The sequence below is a fragment of the Gracilinanus agilis genome, chromosome 3, assembly GCF_016433145.1.
Source record: "Gracilinanus agilis isolate LMUSP501 chromosome 3, AgileGrace, whole genome shotgun sequence".
Lineage (NCBI taxonomy): Eukaryota > Metazoa > Chordata > Mammalia > Didelphimorphia > Didelphidae > Gracilinanus > Gracilinanus agilis.
In genome coordinates, this window is record NC_058132.1 from 74,856,575 (window position 1) to 74,868,869 (window position 12,295).

A 12,295-nucleotide genomic window follows, 5' to 3' on the forward strand; every position below is an offset into this window, starting at 1 on the left:
TTTTTTTTTTTTAATTTATTAAAACCTTACCTTCCATCTTGGAGTCAATACTGTGTATTGGCTCCAATGCAGAAGAATGGTAGGCATTGGGTGTCAAGTGACTTGCCCAGGGTCACACAGCTGGGAAGTGTCTGAGGTCAAATTTTAACCTAGGACCTCCCGTCTCTAGGCCTGGCTCTCAATCCATTGAGCTACCCAGCTGCCCCCCCCCCCTTTTCTCCTCTTATTGCTATAGCTACCTAATTGAATTTCTAATTCAATACTGAATAGTAATAGTGATAATGGTCATCCTTGGTTCACCCCTGATCTTACTGGGATGGCTTCTAGATTATCCCCATTACAAATAATTGCTTGCTGATGGCTTAAATGTAATTTATCATTTTAAGGAAAGCTCCATTTACTCCAATGTTTTCTAGTGTTTTTATAATGGGTATCATATCTTATCAAAAGCTTTTTCTGAGATAAGTTTTCCTAATTTTGAACCATCTCTGCATTCTTGATATAAAACTAATCTGGTCATGTTGTATGATCCTTGATAGTATTTTATTTAAATTTTTTATCAATATTCATTAAGGAAATTGGCCTTAAAATGTTCTTTCTCTGTTTTTGCTCTTCCTGGTTTAGGAATCAGCAGTTGTTCTTACTTATTTTTCCAAATAGCTTATATAGTTCTGGAGTTAAGAGTTGTCTGAAAGTTTGGTAGAACTTACTTATGAATCCATCTGACCCTGGGGATTTTTTCTCAGAGAATTCATTAATGGTCTGTTCCATTTTTTTTTTTCATGAGAGGGGATTGTTCAAGTATTCCATTTCCTCTTCTATTAATCTGGGCGATTTACATTTAGAAAAATATTCTTCTATTTCACTTAGATTGTCAGATTTATTGGCATAGTTGAGCAAAATAACTGCTTTAATTATATATATTATATAAATATTATATACATGTATTTCTATAAAATATATTTATAAACACACACACACACACCTTTCTATTTCCATTCCATTTTCTCTAAAGGTCTATCATATCAAACTTTTCTAAAGTTCTCTTTACTTTCTTGATGCCTTTCTTGTTTATTTTGGGGGGCAATTTATCTAATTTTGACAGGAGAAGGCTGAAGTCTCTCACTAGTATCATTTTACTGTTTGTTTCCTCTGGTAGCTCATGTAACTTTTCCTTTAGGAATCTAGATACCATATCATTTGGTACATAAATGTTTAGTATTGATATTACTTCTTTGTCTATGGTGCCTTTTATCAAGATATAATTTCCTTCCTATCTCTTTTTATTAAATCAATTTTTATTCTTGCTTTCTCTGAAAGCATGACTACCCCTGTTTTGTTTTGTTTTTTTTTTAACTGTATCTGTGGTATAATATATTATGTTCCAGCTCCTTACTTTTACTCTGTTTCTCCCTGCATTAAATTTATTTCTTATAGCCAACATATTGTAGGATTCTGGTTTTTAATATACTCCATCCTTTTTTCATTTTATTATTGAGTTTATCCCATTTACATTAACAGTTATGATTACTAACTGTGTGTTTCTCTCCATCTTATTTTGCCTATTTATCCTTCTCTCTGTCTCTGTCTCTCTTTTCAACCTTTCCCTGTTCACAAACATTTTGTTTGATCACTGCCTCCCTAATTCACCCTCTCTTTTGTCTGCCGCCACCCTTCTTTTATTCTCCCTCCACTCCTACTCCCCTATAGGTAAGGTAGGTTTCTATAGCAAAGAGTGGATGTTATTCCCACTTTGAAGTAATTTCAATGAGAGTAAAGTTCAAGCAATGCCCATCCCTCCCATCTTTTTCTTCAGTGTATTAACTCTTCCAAACCTCTCCCTTCTATCTTTCCTTTTTCTCTTCTCATAGTGCATTCATTTACTGTGTTTTTTGTGACTATATCATATCTTATTCAACTTACTACCTTCTGTCTGTCTATGTATACTTCTCATTGCCCTAATAGTGATAAAGTTCTTAAGTATCTTAAGTACCTTAAGAAGTATCTTTAGTATCTTAATTATCACCTTCCCATGTAGGAATATAATCAATTTAACCTTATTGAAACCTTGAGTTTTCTCTTTTCTGTTTACCTTTTTATGCAGTGTTGAATTTGCTCACTGAATATTCTTCTCAGCTTTGGTTTGGTTTTGTTGGGGGGTTTTGGGGTCAGGAATGCCTGGAAATCATCTAATTTCATTAAACATCAATTCCGGGAGGGGGGTGGCTTGGAGGGGGACGCTGTGCCTCCCCTCCCCGCCAGATATACTCAGTTTCAATGAGTATATTATTCTTGGATGTAATTCTAGATCTTTTGCCTTTTGGAAAGTTATATATACCTTGTCCTCTGGTCTCTTAATGTAGAAGCTGCTATAATCCTGGCTATGGCTCCATGATATTTGAACTGTCTCCTTCAGGTTGCTTGCAGTACTTTTTCCTTGGCCTGTGAGTTCTGGAATTTAGCTATAATAATCATGGAATAATTTAATTTGGAATCTTTTTCAGGATATGATTGGTAAATTCTTTCAGTTCCATTTATCCTTCTTTTTCAAGGATATCAGGGTAGTTTTTCCCTGATGATTTCTTATAATATGGTATCTAGGCTCTTTTTTTTATCATGGCCTTCAGGTATTCCAATGATCCTTATATTACTTTTCACATATCTATTTTCAAGGTTAGTTGTTTTTCTATGTCTTGTTTCATGATGTCTTATGGAAGTCATTAGCTTCTGTTTGCCCATTTCTAATTTTCAGGGAGTTGTTTTCTTTGATTAGTTTTTCCCAAAATGTTGATTCCTTTTATCAGTTCTCATTATGTGATTTTTTTTTTTTTTAATAGGCAATGGGGGTTAAGTGACTTGCCCAGGGTCACACAGCTGGGAAGTGTCTGAGGCCAGCTTTGAACCTAGGACCTCCCGTCTCTAGGCCTGGCTCTCAATCCACTGAGCTACCCAGCTGCCCCCTCATTATGTGATTTTAAAACTTCTTTTCAAGTTCTTCCAAGGGTTCTTTCACATCTTAGTTTTTGGCACTGTTGTCCTCTTCTATTTTTCAATCTTCTCTATCACTAAAGTTACGTTCTAAGGCAATGACGGCAAACCTTTTAGAGACTGCCATTGCTGTTCCCTGCCCCCCACCTACAGAACTCATGTCATGCCCTACCCCTAGACTTAGTGCAACACCACTGCCCTGTCCACCCTTGCTCCAGACAGGGGAAGAAAGCACTCCCATTGGGCTACAGGACAGAGGGAAGGGTAAAATGGAAAAAAAAAATGTCCTCAGGGTTAGGGTTAGGGTTATTAACAAATTTTGGGTCGGGGAGGAGAGTGACCTGAGCACCAGGCTCTCCTCCAGCTCTGGCCCATGTGAGCTGCCCACTTTATCCCAAACAGGGGAGGAAGTACTCCCATTGGGCTACTGAGCAGAGGGGTGGGTCGAGTGAAAAAATGTCCTCAGTGTGGTGAAGGGGAAGGGAGCAGCTCAGCCTGAGTTCCCCTGCCTTCCTAGTAAGGAATTCTGGCAGGCCATGGGCTCATGAGAAAGGTCTCTTTTTGGTACACATGCCCTTTTTGGTACACATGCCATGCGTTCGCATCATGGTTCTAAGGTCAGGTTCTCTCTCTCTCTCTCTCTTTTTTTGTCTTTTGTTCATTTTCCTAGTTTTTTGTTTTTGGTTACTTTGCCTATCTGTTGAAGTTATGCTCTGCTCCTGAGTTAAAGAGAACATTGCTCCAAGCTTGTAGTGTAGTTTTCTTTGGTGCTTAGAATACATTCCTTTAGGCTCCCCAGCATGCACTTTAAAGGGACAGACAACTGGCTAGCCATGGGGAGGCATATGGCTGTTTTGTCCAGCTCCCCATGCTGCCAGTTCCCCTATTGTCTTTTAGGCTGGGCTGGTCCCTGCTCTGCTGGTTTGTTGCTCTAGGTTTTGTGGCTTACACTGGGCTAGTCCCCAACTGTGCCAAATGGCCTAGGCCACATGGCAGTGTGTTGAGCTTGTCTATGCTCTGCCAATTCCCCTGAATGCCTCACTCCCTGGGCTACTCTCCCTTCCCATTCTAGTTAAACATGTTCCTCCTGCTCTCCCTTTTTTTTTTGAGGCAACTTATTTTCTTTTTGTGTGTGCATAGGGTTTGAGTAAGCTTAGAGCATTTCTTAATCCGCTATTAGTTCCCAGCATATTTAGCAATTAGATTTGTTCTGAGATGGACAACTTTAGGAGCACTGAAAGCTTACAGGTCCTTGGCCTAAGCTGTCACTCTTTCTGAGACACTGGAATAACACAACATTGAATATATCAAGAATGCAAAAACAAGAGCTTCTTCTAAAAGCCCAGACACTTCCTCCAAAAGTGTGCAAAGCCCAGTCTTAACATCAAGTCCAAAGTCAGGAAGAAAAATGAGCAAAAAGATAAAGAATCTCATTATGTTATGGCTAATATGGAAATGTCTTGTATCTTTCATATGTATAACTGATGATCTCATTACACCTTAGTGTGGGGCAGGATGGGAGAGAATTTGGAATCCAAAAAAATTTTTTAAGAATTTAAAATAAATAATAAAAATTAAAAAAAGATTCACCATAAAGTTATTATGGTGATAAGAACACTCAAGATATGACAACTACAAAATACGTACAAGCAAAACTTTAAAGGAAAACACATCTTGGATACAAATTGAACTAGAATTTCTAGAAGAAATGAAAGAAGAGTTTTTGGTTTTTTTAAGTTGAAAATACTATTATGAATTAAATAAGACTGCTAGAGGAAAATGGGAAGAAATGAGAGCTAAAGAAGAAAGAATTAGAAAAAGGATTAATAGCTTAACACAAGAGATACAAAGCCCTGCTCAAGCAATAAATTCCTGACTGTGGCTTTTTAGGACTTTAATTTTTTCTTTCTGGCTGCTTGCAGAATTTTCTCAGACCTATAACTGCTGGATTTTAGGCTATCATGTTCTCAGGTATTTATAATTAGAGATTTCTCTCAGGATGTAACTAGTGGATTCTTTCATTTCCACTTTACTCTCTGGTTCCTTAAGAGATTTAGGCAGTTTTAATTTAGGATTTCTTGAAATAGGAGGTGTAGACTCTTTAATTGATCATGGCTTTCAGGAACTCCAGTGATTCTTAAATTTTTCTCCTTGCATCAATGTTTTCCAAATTACTTGGGTTTTTTTATGAGATTTTTTTGTTTCTATTTCAGACTCTTGGCTTTGTTTCATTACTTCTCACTGTCCCAAAGAATCACTAGGTTCTATTTAGTCCATTCTAATTTTCAGGGAATTTATTACTTGAGCAAAAGTTTGTACACCTTTTGTGTCAAGCTATTAATTCTTTTTCTAATTCTTTCTTCTATGGCTCTCATTTCCCCTCATTTTTTTCCTCTAGCATTCCCATTTAATTTATGAAAGTATTTTCAACTTCAAAGAAACAAAAACTTGTTTCATTGCCTTGTGTGAGTACTCATCTATAGTATTCTGCACTACACATCATCTATCACTCTCATATCCTGTCTGTTCTTTCTTCTTATAATGACAGAATTTATTAAATGACAATATTTGGCTTTGAGGGTGCATCTTTATTGTGTTTAGGTAAATGGAAGACAGTGTTGGTGATGAGGTCATGAGACACACAAGTCCTCAAGTAGTAAGTGACCACTGATCTTGCTATTTCCAACTTCATTCCTTCTGACTTCCTGCTGTGTTGGATAGTTGGATAAATACTCTGGCATTAAAATCATCCAGAATTACAAACTTGCCCTATTTTGGCATACAGCTGGTGAGAATGGTCTTCAAGTTTTCATAAATTTTTTTTTAACTTTATCAGGATTTGTCAAGTTGGAAGCATAGGTACTGTAGATGATGATGTGACACTTTCTTACAAGTAGCACTACACTGTCATAAGCTCATCATTCACTTCTTTTGGGAGGCATACAAGTTTGTTGACTAGATTAAATTTGATTACAAAACCTACACCAGTTTTATGGTGTTCTTTAAGCAACTACTCCAGAAAAAGTGTATCCAGTTCTAACTTCAATAAGCTGGCATTCATTTGCCAGTCTTGTTTCTCTCAGAGCTACTATTTGGTTAAATACCTGTTGAGTTCTCTCACAATAAGAGCTGTTCATCTTTCAGGTCTACTGGATTTTGTGTTGTCCATAAGTGTGCACCCATTCCATGTGCCAGTGGTGAGTTGGAATCATTTTTGCAAGTTTTTGTATGTTATTTTGTGTTTTGACTACAAGGTGGGATCCCTGCCTGCCGTGATAAACAGGCCAGGGTTAGGTGAAGCAACCAGGTTAACGCAGACAATCTTTAAGACAACTTTTCTAGTCCCTAACTTAAGCAGTACAGTTCTTAAAAAAGGCTGTTCAGACACCAACAGGGCTGCTTAATCCCACTGCTGCTTCTAGCGAGAAGGTAACCCTATTCCCTGAGCTACCTATGCAGTTATGACTACAGCTTCCAACGTATTCACACCTACTACCTTGCCACTTGACCATTGCCATAAGATTCTGAGATAGAATAAAATAGTAAAATAATGAGATAATAAAACAGTAAAATGTAAAATGGTACATGGGTGATGACTTGAACATAAATTGGATTTAAGTAAGCCAGAGTGACAAAAAGTTGTTAGCCTCACTCTCTCCTCAAGTCATTAAAGCCTAGTGGGAAGGCAAAAATCAAGATGACTGATGATGGTTTGGGATACAGTGAATGACCTTGGCTTCTAAGCACTCTATAACATCTACTTCTACTGCCTTCATGGCTTTAGGAACAAATTATTTTCATCCACTCATTCCTGCCAGGTGGAAGTCTTCCCATGCTTAGTGTAGACACCCCCATATCTCACAGACAGGTTTGAGGCTTGCTGGTTACCTTCAACCTGGTTTAGACAACCTGCCAAGAAGATTTTACCATGGTGTGGCCGCTGTGCATGCTACAGTTTCTTGAAGCCATACATGAGAGCTGGGTGGCAAGTGGACACCAAAGAAACCAGCTCTGAAAATAAAAGGATTTGACAAACCCTCACACCAGAGGTATTTGTCTTCCCTGAACACCCCTGGAAATAGAAAGAGAACTTAGTTGATTTTAATAGGCCTGATAAGGTGGCAATTAGGAAGAATTGAATGGAAGGGAGAGATTAAAGAAACACAATGAATAAATTATCAGAAGGACATTATTGATTGGATTTTGAGAGAATTGAAGATGATTTTGAAGTCTGAGTCTAGGTGCCTGGTCACTATTAACAAACTAGGGAAGGAATACTGGCTTCTGGAAGAAGAGAATTTTAGACATGTTGAATTCAGTTTAAGGCAATGACAGAATATCCAATTAAAAGTTTTCAAGGCAGTTTTGAAATGGAGAAATAGGCATAAAAGCTAAAGAGGGAGTTTCTAAAGTCATTTATATACAGTTGGGGACCTAGAAGTAGATGAGTTCTTCAGGAGACATTACCATGGGAAGAGCTAAAAGCTATGGAAAGAATCCATGTTTAGGAAATAGAAAAATGTAAAGAAGATGAAGAAAAAATTGCTGGAAAGATATGAGAAAAACTGGGAGAGTAGAGTGTCAGAAGCAAAGAATAAAGGTTAGATCAACAGTCGGCAACCTTTTTGGCCATGAGAGCCATAAACGCCTGCAGAAGGAGGAGGATGGAGGTGGAAGGCACTGGAATATGGGGCGGGGGCTGAAGGGCCCCCTGGGGCACATCCTGGGGCTCTGCCTGGACTGGCTGGTCGGGAGGTGGAGCCAGATATGGCTTGCGAGCCATATGTTGCCGACCCCGGGTTAGATGATCATCTTACTTAGGGATGTTGTAAAAGTAATTTATGATTAGGTATGGGTTGAATTGAATGGACAGAGATTCCTTTAAACACCAAAAATTCTAAATCAACAGAGGAAAAGAATTTCAAGGAAAAAAAGTTAGGACGGGGGCAGCTAGATGGCTTAGTGGATTGTGAACCAGGCCTAGAGAGGGGAGGTCCTGGGTTCAGATATGGTCTCAGACACTTCCTTTCTGTGCGACCCTGGGCAGGTCACTCAACTCCCATTGCCTAGCTCTTACTGCTTTTCTACCCTGGAACCAATACTTAGTATTGATTCCAAGATGGAAAATAAGGATTAAAAAAAAGAGGGTAAGAGTCTCAATAGTGAAAAACAAAGTCGGTATTTTGTTTTGTTTCTTTGAAACCCTTACCTTCTGCCTTTGAATTGTGTAATTAGAATTTTGTACCCCAGGTTTTCATTTCCCAGAATCCCCTTTTCATCCTCATGTTACATCCTTACATTTTGGAGATAAGGTTTCTGTAACCCGCCCTCTCTCTCTCTTCTCCCACTTTCACCATCTGGTAAACTTGTCTTTACTCAGGCTTTATCTATTTCCTCTACTTCAAGTGATTATTAATAAATCTTATAAAATATACTTGGTGTTATTGGATATTAATTTTAATCTTACATTTCTGGCAACCACAAAAGTTGGAAAAAGAATTCTCAATTTTTTCTTTTAAGAAAGCCTTTGAGTAAAGAATAGGGAGTAGATAAATTTTGCAAAGCCACGTTTCTCTCCTGCCACTTCTGGTACCCTGCCGTTCTCTCTCCTACCCCCCCCCCCCCAGCCACTGCCCACCCACTGGTTCCAAGGCAGAAGAGTGTTAAGGGCTAGGCTTCAGAGATTAAGTGACTTTCCCAGGGTCCCACAGCTAGGAAGAGTCTGAGGTGAAATTTGAACCTAGGATCCTGTCATCTCTAGGCCTGACTCTCAATCTATTGAACTACCCAGCTGCTCCCAAAGTCAGTGTTTTGGGTAGATGAGGAGACACAAGGACAGCAGAGACAAAGATGAGAAATGCAAAGGCAAGTTAAAAAACTAGGGGAATATCAAAGGAATGAAACCATTTATTGGAAGACTTGGCCAACACAACCCATTTATTGAGGATTTTATAAAGTGAATCTTTAAGTAATGAATATATGCTCTGACTTGTCATTATATCTGCTGATTTTCTATACATTGAAGTAGTTCCAGTGTCAATAATTAAATATAATCATACCTGTAAATTAATAAGTACTGCTCCTGAAAAACCAGTTATGCCAAATAGATTCAAAATAGGAGAATGTCCAAATCTGTCAACTTTGGTTATCTTGTATTTCCTGTAGAGAGAAAATAAGTTACCTTAATGTGTTTTGCTACAGATAACAAACTAGAACTGGCAGGTGTCTTTTTTAAAGTGAAAATGAAAAATCTATCAGTCATGAAGTTTAAGTTTTATTTTTTCGTGAAAGTCAAAGATCGGGACAATCATAGCATTTAGCTAGGCCAAGGACTCCTCACCAAAATGCTTATGGAATAACTTTTATTGACATCTTTTTAACATGTTCATTTCCATAATTTCTATCTCTATTTCTTTCCCTACATAGTAAATATGCATAGTAAATATATATAGTAAATGCAACATTCTATTATCATAGTATCCAACTTCTAAAAAGAAGAGAGGGTGAATTTTCTCAACTCTCCTCTAGAGCCAAGCTTGGTCATTGTAACTCACAATGTTCATTTTTTGTTTGTTTTCTATTTGCACACTGTTACAAGTTGTGTATATTGCTTTGCTGGTTCTGCTTACTTTAGTCTATTTCAATTCAATATAAGTCTTCTCATACTTCCATGAATTTTGATTACTTCCCACAGACTATTAATATTCCACTACATTCATATACCATGATTTGTTTTCCTATTCCCTGGTTAATAAGCATCTATTTCCAGTTCTTTGCTACTACAAAAAGGGCTTCTACAAATATTTTTCTGTATATGAGACCTTTCTTTCTTTGATCTCTTCAGGAATGTGGGAGGTGTGGAGGATATTTTATGCCTAACACTGGACAGTGGGACAAAACTTATAGACATCTTGGACACTTTAACTTAATTCCAAACTGCTTTCCAGAATGGCTGACCCAATTCATAGCTCCACAAACAGTGCCTATCTCTTGAATAAGGACTTTTTTTCCTTTTGTCACCTTTTGACAATTTGCTGAGTGTGAGATCAACTTAGAAGTGTTTTTTTTTTTTAATTTCTTAGTAGTGTTTTGGAGCAATCTTTCAAATGGTTAATAGCTTACAATTCTCCTTTAAGGAATATCTCTTGATCTTACATATTTATGTCAATTTTGTAAATACCTTGGATATCAGTCCTGTATCACAAATATTTGATATCTTTTTCTTTCACAAATGTTGAAATTCTTTTCTCTCTTGTGATCACCATTATTTGGTTAAAAATTCTTCAATATATTTGTGAAAGTATTTGATTAGGTTCTCTACCAGTAGGTGGGTAGCATGTTTCCTAAATAGTTCTCTAGAATCCTGGTCATTACACTAACAAGAGTTCAGCATAATAGTATCCCATCAATTTATATACAGTAACTTGTTCATCCATTCCCCAACTGACAGGAACTCCCTCAGATAATCATTCTTTATTACTTCAAGAAAAGCTAGAGTGCTTATCTTTGTTTAATTCTTAATCATTCTTCATCTATGTTTTATTTTTATGCTTCTCTTCACTCCTTTGTTGTATTTCACAGTCTGTAGCTCTGGGTTTTTCAACAGGAATGCATGAAGGGTCCTCTATTTTGATAAAGATTCATTTTTCCCTTCTACCCATTATATTTCAGTTTTTGCTGGATAAGTTACTTTTGGCTGAAAGCCCATATTCTCTGCCTTCTTGAATAACAAATACCAAGTTATATCCCTTCATAGTGGTAGCTGCTAGATTATGTGAGATACTAACTGACTCCTGGGTACTTTAAGTCTTTCTGGCAGCGTGTAGTATCTTTTCTTGGGCATGGTAGCTCTGGATTTTGGCTCTGTATGATGTTCCTCAGAGTTTTAATTTTGGGATTTCTTTTAGGAGGTGATTATTGGATTCTTTCTATTTCCATTTTGCCCTGTTTTCTTGCAAGAGATCTGGGCAGTTTCTTTGAAGATTTCTTGAAATATAACATTGTAGACTTTTTTTTTTTTTGGAGCTATAGTGTTCAAATGTGTTGGGTTTTTTTTTTAATTTTTTATTTTTTTTTAAACCCTTAACTTCTGTGTATTGGCTCCTAGGTGGAAGAGTGGTGAGGGTGGGCAATGGGGGTCAAGTGACTTGCCCAGGGTCACACAGCTAGGAAGTGTCTGAGGCCAGATTTGAACCTAGGACCTCCCATCTCTAGGCCTGACTCTGAATCCACTGAGCTACCCAGCTGCCCCCTGTGTTAGGTTTTTAAAAAGGAGAAAGGTGTGGTTTTATTTTATTTGTTTGTTTTTAAATTTGTTTTCTAGTTCCAAATTCTCTCCCTTCCACCTCTGTCTCCTTCATAATAGAGAAGGCAAGAAAAATAAAATCCATTACAACTACATATAGTCATACATTAGCCATGTTCCCTCCCCACGAAAAGGCAAGAAAAAAAAAAGAAAAAAAGAAAGTATGCTCCAATATGCTTTCTGAGTCCATCACTTCTATTTCTGAAGGTAGATAGTGTGTTTCCTCATGAGTCCTCTGAATTTGAGGTTGGCCACTATGTTGACCAGTTACTAAGATTTTCAAAGTTGATTTTTATTACAATGCTGCTCTTTCTATAGAAATTGTTCTGGCTAAGCTCATTTCACTTTGTATCAACTCATCATTAGTCTTCTCAGGTTTTTCTGAAGCCATCCCCTCCATCATTTCTTACAGCTCAATAGTAATCCATCATATTCATATACCATAACTTATTTAGCCATTCCCCAATTGGTGAGCATCCATTCCTATTGAAAACACTGAAAAGTATAGAAATAGAAGGACCTTTCCTAAAAAATAATAAACAATATATACCTAAAACCATCAACAAGCATCATATGCAATGGGGATAAATTAGAAGCCTTCCCAATAAGATCAGGAGTGAAACAAAGATGCCCATTATCACCTCTACTATTCAACATAGTACTAGAAACACTAGCAGTAGCAATTAGAGAAGAAAAAGAAATTGAAGGTATCAAAATAGGCAAGGAGGAGACTAAGCTATTACTCTCTGCAGATGATATGATGGTATACTTAAAAAATCCTAGAGAATCAACTAAGAAGCTGGTAGAAATAATCAACAACTTTAGCAAAGTTGCAGGATACAAAATAAATGCACATAAATCATCAGCATTTCTATACATTTCCAACACATTAGAGCAGCAAGAAGTAGAAAGAGAAACACCATTCAAAATCACCCTAGACAATATAAAATACCTAGGAATATACCTACCAAAACAAACACAGGAATTATATGAAAACAACTA

At 37.2% G+C, this 12,295-nt stretch overlaps 1 protein-coding gene across 1 annotated transcript in view; it reads right to left on the reverse strand.

Annotated features, from left to right (window-relative positions):
* The window catches only part of ZBTB8A (zinc finger and BTB domain containing 8A), a 47,895-nt gene that overhangs the window by 16,031 nt on the left and 19,569 nt on the right, over nt 1-12,295 (reverse strand). The window contains exon 2 of the mRNA XM_044671438.1: nt 9,048-9,147. The gene's annotated coding sequence lies outside the window, so the exon portion shown is untranslated. The remainder of the gene's footprint in view (nt 1-9,047; nt 9,148-12,295) is intronic.